This window comes from Salmo salar, chromosome 01 (genome assembly GCF_965601325.2).
Source record: "Salmo salar chromosome 01, fSalSal1, whole genome shotgun sequence".
Taxonomy (NCBI): domain Eukaryota; kingdom Metazoa; phylum Chordata; class Actinopteri; order Salmoniformes; family Salmonidae; genus Salmo; species Salmo salar.
This window is the reverse complement of record NC_138291.1, coordinates 35215685-35231534: the sequence shown is the minus strand read 5'-3', so window position 1 is coordinate 35231534 and position 15850 is coordinate 35215685.

Sequence of the window (15850 nt, the reverse complement as noted above, 5' to 3'; positions counted from 1 at the left end):
CACACACACACACACACACACACACACACACACACACACACACACACACACACACACACACACACACACACACACACACACACACACACACACACAAGGATGAGTCATTAATCTATCTAGCAGTGTTTTCAACAGCATACAAAACAATTCTGAATCATTGAACATTCCATTTTGTCCGTTTTGGAGCAGCTTTCGTTTCAAGTTTTGAAGTTTGCAAACATTTCACATCACATTTGTGAAATCAAGCATATCAAACCAAGCCATATCAAATTAGGGTGTAATTAATAAATCATTGTTACTGTATTCACCCATCCCTATTCCCTCTCACTGGAAACTTGTCAAAAACCTGCCACGCAAGCTCCAAAACATTTGTCAGTTGCTGACACAAGGTGAGACACAAGCATTTCGCTACACCCGCAATAACATCTGCTAAATACGTGTATGTGACCAATAACATTTGATTTGAAGGTAATAGCAGATCTTTCTAACAAAATGAAATGTATAGGTGGTTATGAGGACCAGTAAAAGTGAAGGAGGATTATACTCCTCAACTCTTATCTGTGAAGGTCTGTATGCTCATGCCAAACGGTAGGGTAATACATGTCAGTCAATAAAAAATGTAAACAACGATAATAACTAATAATAATAATCAAAAAACATGTCAGCCTATAAATAAGGTCAGTTCACACTATCCAGATAAAATAAAGTCAAACGTTATTTCAACATTAAGAGACTTATATTCCTTTCAGACAATTGTACAATGCTGCAAACTATATGTTCACTACCAATAGTATTTCACATTTTAAACTTCAGTATTGAGACTCGTTCTGTGGTACTATAGATCAATGTGGGGAAAACGTACAGTTATGAATATAATTACTGTTCCCTGGAGGAGGGAATGAGGTATAACATACTATGGGGAGTCAACGACAAATCATATTCACCTGGAGAAAACTGAAATCACGCCCAACAAGGCCAATGGATGCCGAGCCCGCCCTCTGAAGCCCTGCCATCCTGGTTATAATACCAGGGCTTGCATTGATTTCCTCAGTTCAGTACCGCTCTTCAGCGAGCCCAAACCCCCTGACGGTGTGGGACCAAAATATGTTGTACCTCGTTCCCTCCTCCAGGGAACAGTAGTTATATTCAAAACAGTACGTTCCCTTTCAGTTTGTCACTCGGTATAAGCCCGAACTATCAGAACCTCATGAGGCCTGAACTGTCAGAGACCCATATAGGGAACCAGAACCTGATGCAACTTGGCTATGCGCACTGCCATGCTGCCACGCTAACAATGCAGCCCAAGTACAAAGACCTCACGGTTCCAAGAACTATACTTACCTTTCGAGCCTGAAATATCAGAATTCGTACAAGGAACCGCGCTGAATAACATCGACCAGAGTTGATGATCCATGGCAGTCCGAGGCTCAAACCCACATGAAACCTGCAGTAACCTGGAAACTGGGTACTCAGGTGCTGCCATGGCAGCCCAAGGCTCAAACCCAAAGGAAATTGTGGCTACCCTGATAGTGTGCACTTTACATGCTGCCGCAGCCCAAGGCTACAACCCACAGGGAACTGTGGTAACCTGGATAAATGTGCACCCTGCGCGCTGCCTAACACCCACTCCCGGACCCAGGCATAAGAACACTATGAGCCACACTGGGAGCAGTTACATCCAAGCGATAAAATCTTACAAACGTATGTGGGGAATTCCAACTCGCTGCAGCACAGATATCAGATGCCAGGCCCCTGAATAATGCCCAAGTAGCCACCACACCCCCATATGTCAGGGAGATATGGCTCCACAATCCAATGACAAAGACGCTGCTTAGAAAGCGTCCTACCCCGAGCTGGATTAGCGAAACAGGCAAAAAGCTGGTCACAAACACAGATATCCTTGGTCCTATCCATATACGTGCGTAAAGCACGCACCGGACACAGGTCATGCAACCTCCATTGTTCACTGGAAGCAAATTGAGGAGGTGAGAAAGGGAACAGCTCAAAAGCCAGGGACCTGTAAGAGATAGGCATAACCTTGGGAGCAAAAGCTGCATTAGATTTTAACATCACTTTGGAGTTGCCAAACAGGAAGTGTGTACTGATAGCGCGTGGAGATCCCCAATGGGCTATGGCCGACGCCAAGGCCATGAGCAGGGTAGTCTTGTAGGAAAGGACCTTCAGGTTCACAGACTCCAATGAATCAAATGGAGGCTCACACAGAGCGTCCAGGACCAAAGTCAAGTACCAGTTTGAAACGCCTAGGCTTAGACACTGATCTGAACCAATGCACGCCTTTCAGGAACCGCACCACCAGAGGATGGCCAAGCCACTCCCAGGTGATCTGCCTCCCTAAGACACAGCTCCATCAAAGGTGCACTGACCACCAATGGTTCATTCTCCCCCTCCTGAATACAACGCCGATTGACACTTTGAAACCCTTCCAGAGCCAACCAGAAATAGTATATCATCCCAAGAATAAGGACACTTCCTGAGAAAACGGAATGAGCCTCACTCGGCTGCCATGACACCCCTATCAATTCCGACCACCGCTGCTGCTCTCTCACTGCCTCAGACAACCCCATTCCTGAGGTTGCTTCACCGGAAGACCCTTCTCCAGCGGACCCAGTCTTTCTCTCAAAGTCAACCCGATGCCCAATGGAAGTTGAACCCAGCTGGAGACATTGGTCACACGACCTAGTCCGAGCCGAAGCCTCCTGAACGTGATTCCACTCTAAGGCAAACAGGGCAGCACTTGTGAGTATGTTCAATTTTCATTGTGAAACCACATGCCATAGGGCACGGACTTAGGTTCAAACTCGGCTGGTTAGCCTTTTTGAACTTACTCTTACCACTGGCCAAGTATGCATTAGCTACACAAGCAGAGCAAAACCTTTTAGCAAACACAAAAACTGATACCAAGACCCAAAACTCATAACATCTCGGGGGACGAGTACTCTCTCCCCACTAACAAACACTTAAGTTTGAAATTGTGTGACACGTTCTTCCTTCAGGCAAGCTGAAGAGCAAAGAATTTAGGAAATTAATGTGAGCCATGGTATTATAGCTTGGAAGCGGGGCTTCAGAGGGTGGGCTCGGCATCCATTGGCCCGTTGCGTGAATTTCGGTTTTCTTCAAGTGAATATGATTGGTCCTTGACTCCCCATAGTATTATACAGTTATACAGAGTGACCAACTGAAAGGGAACGCATGTTTTCCACATCTCCCATTGCGTGCTAAGGTACTTCCATCTCTGAGACTCTCCCTGCAAGGAAGTGCATTCCCAAACTAACAAGCCTGTCTGTCTGGAGTGGTTTGATTGTACAGTCTGTGTCTTGGGAGAAAGTGGGTCAACACGGGCACTATTCTTAGAACCAGAGACTTACCCAGAAGTCACAGCCCACAGAAAATCAGGGAATAAACAGTGTTCAAAACATTAAGAACAATTTCCATGACAGCCTGACCATGTGAATCCAGGTGAAAGCTATGATCCCTTATTGATGTCACTTGTTAAATCCACTTCAATCAGTGTAGAGATGAAGGGGAGGAGACAGGTTAAAGAAGGATTTTTAAGCCTCGAGAGAATTGAGATATGGATTATGTATGTGTGCCATTCAAATCAAATCAAATTGCATTAGTCACATGCGCCGAATACAACACCTTACAGTGAAATGCTTACTTATGAGCCCCTAACCAACAATGCAGTTTAAATAAAAATAACATTTCAAAAGTAAATAAAAGTAACAAGTAATTAAAGAGTAGCAGTAAAATAACAAAACTATATACAGGGAGGTACAGGTACAGAGTCAATGTGCGGGGGCACCGGTTAGTCAAGGTAATTGAGGTAATATGTACGTGTAGGTAGAGTTATTAAAGTGACTATGCATAGATGATAACAACAGAGAGTAGCAGTGGAATAAAAGAGAGGGGGAGGCAATGCAAATAGTCTGGGTAGTCATTTCATTAGATGTTCAGGAGTCTTATGGCTTGGGGGTAGAAGCTGTTAAGAAGCCTCTTGGACCTAGACTTGGCGCTCCGGTACCGCTTGCCATGTGGTAGCAGAGAGAACAGTCTATGACTAGGGTGGCTAGAGTCTTTGACAATTTTTAAAGCCTTCCTCTGACACCGCCTGGTATGGAAGTCCTGGATGGCAGGAAGCTTTGCCCCAGTGATGTACTGGGCCGTACACACTACCCTCTGTAGTGCCTTGCGGTCGGAGGCTGAGCAGTTGCCATACCAGGCAGTGATGCAACCAGTCAGGATGCTCTCGATGGTGCAGCTGTAGAACCTTTTGAGAACCTGAGGACCCATGGCAAATATTTCCAGTCTCCTGAGGGGGAATAGGTTTGTCGTGCCCTCTTCACGACTGTCTTGGTGTGCTTGGACCATGTTAGTTTGTTGGTGATGTGGACACCAAGGAACTTGAAGCTCTCAACCTGCTCCACTACAGCCCCATCGATGAGAATGGGGGCATGCTCGGTCCTCTTTTTCCTGTAGTCCACAATCATCTCCTTTGTCTTGATCAAGTTGAGGGAGAGGTTGTTGTCCTGGCACCACACGGCCAGGTCTCTGACCTCCTCCCTATAGGCTGCCTTGTCGTTGTTGGTGATCAGGACAACAACTGTTGTGTCATCGGCAAACTTAATGATGGTGTTGGAGTCATGCCTGGTCTTGCAGTCAAGAGTGAACAGGGAGTACAGGAGGGGACTGAGCAGGCAACCCTGAGGGAACACATAGGAACACCTATGTGAGAATAGCATTCTCACATAGGTGTTCCCCTGTGTTCAGGGTCAGCGTGGCTGATGTGTTGTTACCTACACTTACCACCTGGGGGCGGCCCGTCAGGATGTCCAGGATCCAGTTGCAGAGGGAGGTGTTTAGTCCCAGGGTTCTTAGCTTATTGATGAGCTTTGAGGGAACTATAGTGTTGAACGCTGAGCTGTAGTCAATGAATAGCATTCTCACATAGGTGTTCCTTTTGTCCAGGTGAGAAAGGGCAGTGTGGAGTGCAATAGAGATTGCATCATCTGTTAGGTCGGAATGCAAATTGGAGTGGGTCTAGGGTTTCTGGGATAATGGTGTTGATGTGAGCCATGACCAGTTTTTCAAAGCACTTCATGAGTGCTACGGGTCGGTAGTAATTTAGGCAGGTTACCTTGGTGTTCTTGGGCACAGGGACTATGGCGGTTTGCTTAAAACATGTTGGTATTACAGACTCGGACAGGGAGAGGTTGAAAATGTCAGTGAAGACACTTGCCAGCTGGTCAGCGCATGCTCGCAGTATACATCTTGGTAATCCGTCTGGCCCTGCGGCCTTGTGAATTTTGACCTGTTTAAAAGACTTACTCACATCTGCTGCGGAGAGCGCGATCACACAGTCTTCCGCAACAGCTGGTGCTCTCGTGCATGTTTCAGTGTTATTTGCCTTGAAGCGAGCATAGAAGTAGTTTAGCTCATCTGGTAGGCTTGTGTCACTGGGCAGCTCTTGGCTGTGCTTCCCTTTGTAGTCGGTAATGGTTTGCAAGCCCTGCCATGTCCGACGAGCATCAGAGCCGGTGTAGTTTGATTCGATCTTAGTCCTGTATTGACGAATTTCCTGTTTAATGGTTTGTCAGAGGGCATAGCGGCATTTCTTATAAGCTTCCGGGTTAGAGTCCTGCTCATTGATGCGATGGAGAGCTTTGTATGCGTCTCTGTGTGTGGAGTAAAGGTGGTCCAGAGTTGTTTCCCTCTGGTTGCACATTTAACATGCTGATAGAAATTTGGTAAGACCAATTTAAGTTTCCCTGCATTAAAGTCCCCGGCCACTAGGAGCTGGATGAGCGTTTTCCTGTTTGCTTATGGTGGAATAGAGCTCATTGAGTGCGGTCTTAGTGCCAGCATCAGTCTGTGGAGGTATGTAGACAGCTATGAAAAATACAGATGAAAGCTCTCTAGGTAGATAGTGTGGTCTACAGCTTATCATGAGATACTTTACCTCAGGCGAGCAAAACCTCGAGACTTCCTTAGATATCGTGCACCAGCTGTTTTTTACAAAAATACATAGTCCGCCGCCACTCGTCTTACCAGACACCGCTGTTCTGTCCTGCCGATACAGCTTATATCCAGCCAGCTGTATGTTGATCATGTCATCGTTCAGCCACGTCTCCGTGAAGCATAAGATATTACAGTTTTGCATGTCCCGTTGGTAGTTTAATCTTCCGTATAGGTCATCGATTTTATTTCCCAAAGATTGCACGTTTGCTAGCAGAATGGAAGGCAGTGGGAGTTTATTCGATCCCCTACGAATTCTCAGAAGGCAGCCCACCCTCCGGCCCCTTTTTCTCCTTCTTCTCTTCACGCAAATGATGGGGATCTGGGCCTGTTCCCGGGAAAGCAGTACGTCATTCACGTCGGGCTCGTTGGAAAAAAAGGATTCTACAGTCATCGCAATTCTGATGTCCAGAAGTTATTTCCGGTCATAAGAGACGGTAGCACCAATATTATGTACAAAATACGTTAAAAAACAAGTTACAAACAACGCAAAGAAACAAACAAAAAAACACAATTGGATAGGAATACGTAAAACGTCAGCCTTCTTCTCCGGCGCCATCTTAAGAGACTGGACTGGCTAATTAGCATGACGACACGGCATTCAGAGGGTGAATGGGCAAGACAAAATAATTAAGTGCCTTTGAACGTGGTATGGTTGTAGGTGCCAGGCGCACCGGTTTGTGTCAAGAACTGTAACGCTGCTGAGTTTTTCCACCCTCAACAGTTTCCCGTGTGTATCAAGAATGGTCCACCACCCAAAGGACATCCAGCCACCTTGATACAACTGTAGGAAGCATTGGAGTCAACATGGGCCAGCATCCTTGTGGAATGCTTGATACCTTGTTGAGTCCATGCCCCAAAGACTTGAGGCTGTTCTGAGTGCAAAAAGGGGGTGGTGAAACACAATATTAGGAAGGTGTTCTTAATGTTTTGTACACTCAATGTAAATGTCAGGCAATTTAGATAGAGCCGTGTCATCATGGTAATTAGCCACTCCAGTATCAAAGGCTACCATTTACATTTTAGTCATTTACCAGATGCTCTTATCCAGAGCGAATTACAGGAGTGCCTTGCTCAACGGATACTTTGCTATGGTAATACAAAGTTCTGCCTTGAAGCTACAGGGTAAAAACAAAAGAAGATAAAATAAAAACCAATATAATCAGAGATTCAGAGTGTTTAAGAGTCAAATGTACAGGGTTGCAGATGTTATTGCGGGGTACAGTGAAAATCTTAGGCTCTGAGCTCCAACAGGCAGGACTAAGTGAAATAAAATTCTGAAAAGTAATGAACTATGAGAAGTGTTATGGATCGAATGATTCAAGGTCTAATATTGTTCAGACAATAACTATGTCATCAATATTGATTGTGTCCACCTGACCAATTCAGTACAGAGTTTGTGACTGTGCATGACTGTGTAATGGCTCCTCTTCATGACTCTGCCTGCTGGTGCAAGACTTTAGCACCATGAAATAAGGCCTCTGAGTTACTCACTTTAATGAGCCTGTTGACTCTCCTCATAAAATTCGAGCAGATAATTTATTCCATTAGCTGGATCCTAGAATTTGTCACCTTCCCAGGATAAAACCCTAATGTATTGTCTCTCCTTGTGCGCATGGATAATGTATTGTCTTTAATTGCAACCATTGCATGACTTTAATACCAGGTCTCTTACCGCCCCGATTTTCTGACTCTGGCTGTGGCTTTGGTTTACTGCACGATCAGCTAGGATTCAACAAAAGTTGAATGACTCACTGATTAGAATGTGACCTCAAAAAAGATTCTTGTTGACACGTTATAGAGAAATCACCACATTGCTAGATTAATTTATGGCAGCTAACACACACTGGATAAACACACACTGGATAAACTGGATAAACAGATCTTTTAAGTTACACTTCATAAAATCTGATAGAATGCAATAGATACTGTATACCCTACATTGTGCTGTGCAGTAAGAATAACCAGCACTTGAACAAAGTTTCTCTTCTCATGAGTGCTGGTAGGGCAGGGTGTCCATCTCATCTACAGACACGACATTATTTGAAATGTCAGTGCATGGCATGATAGCGGAGTAGGTTTACTGCAGTGGGTGGCATTGGCCCCCATGTTTTCTCTCTCACTATGTCTCTGTATACATATCAAATGGCACCATATTTCCTATTCAGTGCACTTCTTTTGACCAAAGCCCTATTGGCCCTGGTCAAAAGTCGTACACTATATAGTGAATATGGCGCCATTTGGAAGGCAGCCTCTGTCCCCATGTGTTGCTGGAGGCGGTGGGGAGGGGCAAGGGGGGGGGAGGGGGGGGGGGGGGTTGGTGACCTTTTCAGTGCGCATCTTTTAATTAACACTGACAGCCTTTTAGAGACCACTTACCATTTATCTGGCCAACCAAATTAGGCTCCCCAAAAAACTGCACCACACACACTGATCGAATCACTGGCTCCATCCAGCATCCCCATGATAAGAACAACACAAAATCAATATTTCACTTTGACGCATAAATCCTGCCAACAACATACCGAATACACAAAATACTGTATGAGACAGGAACATAAAATTGTGACAAAAATAGCTAAACATTTATTCTTATTTTATGGTTATAACACTTTCGCTACTTCAAATGACATTGAGAGTACTTTTGGCCCAGTTGACAATATGTAGGATCAATCTTACATGCATCGGTTTTCCCCCCTGCGACCACAAATGAGACAGGGATTGTTTCCGAGGTGCTGTATTAGGCCTAGTTCATGTAAGTTTGCAGAGAGTGCTTGGCCACACTCATTTGGTAACCCGTTTTATGCACCAGTGCAGCAAACACGAGAAGTGCATACCGGAAACAGCCCAATGAAGATAAAAGCAGGAGTAGTAAGCAGCACGTGGAATGCATCCGCACCCCTCATCTGTGGGAGGCTCTCACCCACCCTGCCTCATGTTCATCATATTAAATATGAAGCAATTACACAGCCCTATACTCAACCACGCTGCTACTTATCCTCACATTGCTAAAAAAAAAAGAGATCCCCTTGTTGTTTCATTGTTTTCCTCTTCTGGGGAAGAACCTCAGCACAAACTTATCATCTTGATAAAGTGGACATTCCTGTGTGTTACTCCAATCTCGTCTGAGAATTATATTGATAGGAAAAGATGAGGGATAAATAGATGAAGTTGCATTTGGATGAATAAATTAGAAGCTCAACTAGAATACATTTGCATGCAGATGAGATGAAGATCCTGACACAAGCCCATTATTGGTCTCTCTCTCCTCCCGTTCATCTGAACATCATCAACAGGGTTTTCCCATAATTCATTCAAGGGTTGGCGCTGACGCTAAGAAAAACACTCACTGGCGGTCTGCCATGATGAATCACATTAGCACTCAGATGGGGCTGGATGACAAGACAGTGGCGATGAGGTGTAATTGGATGCAATCCAAACACATCAAAGGTTATGGTTTAGTTGTCATTGTGACCTCTGTGCCTGTTGATAAATGGTTAATGTGTCCCCTGGACTCTAAAGCAGTCTTATTTACAGGCTAAATGCTGTCCTCTGCCCTGCCTTACTACTAAGAAATATTAGTAAAATGTACACATTATACTGTAGCAAACACTATCCAGTATCCAGATATCCTGGCGTGGAGGACTCGCCTTTGGGGAGCCATTAATGCCCATAAATGAATAAATAAAACTTTGCAGTTTAGCAGCTTTCAAAAGGTATATGAAATATGACCCTGTCGTACTGTAATTTATTTTAAGTCTCTCTTTTAGGGGTTGGTGCTGCTTGGTGAACATGTACATTAAGACATCGTCATCAAAAGTTAGTGGTTCCACAATAAAAAAAAATACTTTAAATCCGTCACTGGCTAAGGTGGTTGCCTAATTTTTAAGTGCCTAGATTGTCTGCATGTGTTCGTTGGAGGTCGTGTTTTGTCTGTGGCACACAATCTAAAAAGTATTTCTCGCTAATACAATTAATTAGCCCTGCTGCAAAGTCATTCCTAATGCAGCAAAATGTAAATTAAGTCCAAGTGTGTGCTGCAGGCTAAAATGATCAAATGTTCAGGTTTACTAATGTGGTGCTTCCATTTTCCAACTATCCTTTCGCTGGTGTGGAAACAAAAGCAGTGTGAAGAAGAAGAAGAAGAAGAAGAAGAAGAAGAAGAAGAAGAAGAGAAGAAGAAGAAAAAATGGCCTGATGCCTGAGTATAAAAAAAAAAAACAGGTGGGCGGGTCCGTGGGGAAATCTAGTGAGGAAAGTAGAGTGAGGCTCAGCCCCCTCATTCCCTTGCCATCAGGTGCCTGAGTATCTCCTCCCTCCCATACAAACCCATGTAATCTCTGCTGTTTGAGCCAGAGGCTACGTGATTGAAACCTTGATTTTCTACTGTCTATGTGAGGTTAACAGAGGCCAAAAGCTGATAACCTACTCTCACTGATATCATCACAGCAGTTTGACATCAGTTACTGCAAGCAGTTACATTTGACACTAACTGCAAAAAGTTGTGATCACACAAGCGTTAGATAAAGGTTATTAGAGGATTGCATCCTTTTATGAACCTCTATGATTTTTCTGATTCAGTGGTATCGACAAACCACTGAAACGTCAAAAGCAGAGCTACAAGAACACCAGGAAAAGGCCATTTCCTTGACAAGGGCGCTTCACCGGTCATATCCACCTCCAGGATGCTTGATAGATGTCCTGTGACATTGTGCCTTGCATCTATCTCTCCATGCAGTCATAACTTAATGTCATGGTGTAAAATGCACACAGAGCATGCATTTGTGGCATTAAGCAGTTATGACCTCTTTTTTTAACCAGGCAAGTCAGTTAAGAACAAATTCTTATTATCAATGACAGCCTAGGAACAACTGCCTTGTTCAAGGGCAGCACAACAGATTTTTACCTTGTCAGCTCGGGGATTCGATCTTGCAACCTTTCAGTTACAAGTCCAACACTATAACCACTAGGCTACCTGCCGCCACGTCCCATCTTGATGATGGGATGTCGATGCATGTTACAGGTACATGTTACAGACAGGACTGCTTATGCTTTATGGGTGGCTACTCCACCCAAAGTGGTCTCTCATCATGTGGTGTACAGAACATCTATAGCAGGGATAAGCAACTAGATTCAGCCATGGGCCAATTTTTGTTGGAGCGAATGTTTGCAGGGCTGGAAAAAATTATAATAATTTGTACACTGCAAATTCAACACAACTAAAAAAGGTCAAAAATTGTATTTGAAAATAACAATAATTTCATACTGTACCTTGAGACACGATCACCCTTTTTTTATTTGTGGGAATAATTGGGAACAGATTTCCTAAATTGATAGAATTTTTTGCTGAATTCCTGTTGATTTGTCTTTTGGACAGATTAACAGACTTTTCATTTAAACACAGGGGACAAGCTGCTACTCTGGGGATCAGCTCACTGTATCTCTCTAGTGACCATTGCTGTGGATAGAGTGAGGTATGATAGAGTGAGGTATTATGACTTTTATCAGCTTGCCCAGTGTTTATGGGGACTTTAAGGGAAGTTTCAAAATGACTGTTGCACGCTAAACAAACACAATTAAAGAAATGCAAGTTACCTTGACTAGCCTAGGCATTTCTGACTCAAAATATTATGGTAATTTGAACTCAAAGTCAATGAAATGTCCCTATTACTTCACATGTTTGTGGTACCAACTCAAAACTAAATTAGAAGTCACATCAACTAAAACAATTTAAGTTATGATAACAAATTAACTTTTTACCCAGCATGCTCTACTGCAGGTATATTGTTTTCAAGTTGTTTTTAATATCTCTGTTTTTGCATGTAAAATGAGTGACTGATTATTTAATATTACGCTACACAAAGATAAATAACCTACATTTCTGTAAACAAATCCAATAATTTTGTTAGATTTTATGCACCTGTTACTGAAATGGTTGTTTCAGTTTAAATGGCTTAGGTAGTCACCTCACACTGTTCCTAACGCTGGCAGTCATTATGAATACAGGTTGCAGGTGAATAAACAATTCCAACTGTTGGATCTCCTAACTCTGTCTGGATTCCAATAGGAATTAAATATCACTTTGCAAGCCAGCATAATGACTTTCAGGAAGGGTTGCAAAATTCTGGTAAATTTCCCAGAAATCCCAGTTGGAAGATTCCTGGAAATCCTTGAACCAGGATTTTTTTTTTTGGGGGGGGTTACCAGAATTTACCAGCCTCATGAGATATGTAATGTATTGTCATAAAGAGTTTAAAATTATATTATAATGATAATAATCAACTAGGAACTCACTTGGTGAATATCTCCATCACCAACAAATACAGTCATGGGTGGTAACGCTACAATTCACTCAAAGGCAAGGCACACTGGGAAATTATATTGGAGGTGTGGCTTAGTGGGGGCATTACTCAAAACTTGAAAGCTGATACAACTCAAAGCTGGACCACCTACAGGGTCACAGTGACTCCATCGGTTTGAGTAATGACCACAAATTCATTTTAAGTAGCAGTACTCAGATATATTAAGTGCAACAGGTTGTCTGAGGCTGAAACATTGATGACACTTGATGCAATATCAATCCTGAACAAGATTAGCTGTTCACTCCTAGTCCCCAACAGTGGCCTGCCTGCTTTGTCTGAAAGGTTTGGTCCCTATATTATGGAGGACTGACAGTATTACAAATGCTCATTCAGACGATTTCATTATAGAAAATTATCCTAAAGCTATTCAATAAACCTTCCAATAAATATATATTCAACAAGCTGTACATTTAAAAACTATTCTATTTGATATACATTATTATTTTACATCGAGGAGGAAATTTTATATAAACAGGCTTCCATGAAATATTAATCCAGTAAGGCAAACCAATTAACCCATAAATTAGTCAGGTGAGAGGGTTGGGATGAACTGACTTCATAATGTAAGTGTCATACTATACTTTACTTGTTCTTTGTGCAAAGACAGGTTGGATCTTTTTTTTTTACATGGAAAATGCTTATTTTTCTTTCACATACTCATGGCTTGGGAGCTTACTTTAGTAAGTGTATTGTCAAACTGATTAAGAGAGTGCAGCTAATCCCTTCAGGTCATTTGAGAGAAAATAAGAAACAGATAGGTTAGCCCTGACCTGAGGCAACAGCAGTAGTATAACTTAAGATAATGTGTGGCACTTAATGGCGAAACCTAAAGGGCAAATAATGTGTCACGCTATTACTGTCCCTTGTCAAAACATGAGCGAATACACCATGGCAGATTCAAAACTACTAGTGATGGTAGATAATTTCTATGATAACTTTTAAATATTCATATTTTGTTTTCGATAGGAAATAGTAAAGGATTAGATTGTTCCTCTTACCGGGCCAAACACACTGCAGTGCTATTCTCATTCACACAACTCAAATGGAATATAATTTGCAAAGATGTTTCCTCCCTAAGAGGAAATACATTCATATGTTGTCACGAAGGGTATAGGGTTGGAAAAGGTTAGACATGCAATTCCAAGGAATGTTGTTACATATGCAATGGCTTGATGGTTCACATGGTAAGTTCAAAGACGTGACCAAAAAACTTCTGAACATTAAATCTTTAACAAGAGCTTGTTTAACCATTTTGATCTTTGAAAGAATTCAAAGACACTCTTCAGATAATATATAATTTTAAGATGTATTCACTATGTTAGCATATATATACACACAGGGAAGGGTAAACACAGATGAAAACGTGTGTATTTCAGCTTGGTAGCCAGGTTGTTTATTCCATAGCCAATGACATGTTCTATATACAGTACTGAGAAAACATTAGACATACTCACACAGATGTACACACATCCACTATACAAAACAAATAAACACACTCATTATTTATATTTTAAGGTGTGTGTCTTCTTAATGTAAGTGTCTCAATATATTTTCTTACAGAGTATGCTATTGTGCTCACTGTTTAACTTCTTAAGCTGTCCTTGGACTGTATAGTAGGTGTTGTGGTAAATAATTCAAATGAAGTCCCAAAGGGAGTTGAGGAGTTGCTGAAAATGCTTGTAGTGTTTTATTAAAATGCACATCAATTACAGCAAAAACTTTTTCAGCAGATCTACTTTGCATTCCAACGAAGTTGATGTACAGTATGATGTGCTTTCAGAACCGCTAAGCCTTGTGCCAAAGACAACATCAAAGCTTTTAACAAGCCCTATATAGCTTACAGGAATTTATAACATGCGTCTTTAGATATTAAGCTTCAATATACAGTAATTTCATACAGTAGACATTATCTACAGCTTCAAGAATTGAAGCCAAACTGTGTTTCTGTGTAAAAAGTTACTATATGTGCACTTGAAAAAGGTCTCTTGAATACAAAATCTTATGAATGTTGTGTAGAACTAAATCCTGCTAGGTTTCTCATGGACAAACACATACATGATGAATTTCAATATATTCAGCTGAGCATTAATAATTAATTATTTACCTCTTTGGGTATGCATCAATTGACATGAAGCAAGCAAAGAGAGAGCAGGCAGATACACAAGGGCCAAAGCAGTGATGTATGTTTTTGTGCACCAGTACGTGTGTCTATGTCTGTGTCTAGGTACATGTATCTAAGTTTGTATGCATGTGGCAAGAGGACCATACATTTTCCAATCCCTCCATCTGCTTTGACAAATACTAAGCCAAGGTGGCTGTGTGTTCCCATAAAACCTCATCTCCCTCAAGGTTTTGGTCTAAACATTCCTGTCTGGCTGCTTCATATTACATTTTGATTAATTAGTCTTCAATTTCGATACTAATGCTATTCATAGGGTTCCAACCCACAGAGCTACATCAGTCAAATTAAGGCACAACAAAAGTCCCCCAAGATCCGGGATGTTTAGTAGTGCTCAGAGAGTGTGACCTCACACTGAGAGAGAGAGAGACACACACGTATATAAAAACAATGGCTGTGCACTGGACCTCTTATCGCTGCTCTGTGACAGCAATAACAGAATCAGTCAGCCACAGGCAGCAGGCATTCATAAATGTTTATCAAGTGGCATCCCAGCTCATTAAAATGCTCAGGCTGAAACAACATGGGTTGATGCAGTTTGTTAAGTAGTCTAGTCTCTCTTACATTGTTTTGGTGTTATATATTTCTTTCTTTTTTGAGTTAGGGCAGATTACCACCCATTGTTTTCAGTATTCTATGAGATGCTGACAGTAATAACTTCCAGCTTATCTATAATAACCCCAGCTTTGACCTCTCTTCTGTAAGTCAGATATGAACATCTTGAGTGCAGTACCGCCTGCACAAGAGTGGGTTACTAAAAGTGTTTATCCTCCCTACAACAGGATGTCTGTGGTTCATGTTACACCTGAAACTCCTGGTGTGGTCATTTTTGCAACCAGCTCTCACAGTCTCACGTCAGAGTTCATCCATGTTTCTCAAACATCACATTTCAAAGTTGTTCCAAACGTCAAATTTCAAAGTGTTTAAGGTTAAGTTTAGGCATTAACTCAGCATTTGTAAGGTTTGGGATAAGCTTAAAACAAAAATATGAAAAAAAAGCTTTCTATCGCTGGATTCGAACTTGCAACCTTTGGAATCAAAGGCAGATGCTTACCTTCTTGAAGGTAACAGAGCTCACTGCTGCCCCTACTGGCAGGTTTCCATGTAATCTCCCGGTGTCCTCAGACATGGATGGACGTCAAATACAGAGTTGTATAACGGGTGACCTGTCTGAATCTTCAAACCAAACTGTACATCCAAAACAACAACTGGGACCAGAACGTATGAGTAAAAAGTCTAATCAACAGCTGGGTCTGAGTTCTTCTGTGAGAGCTGA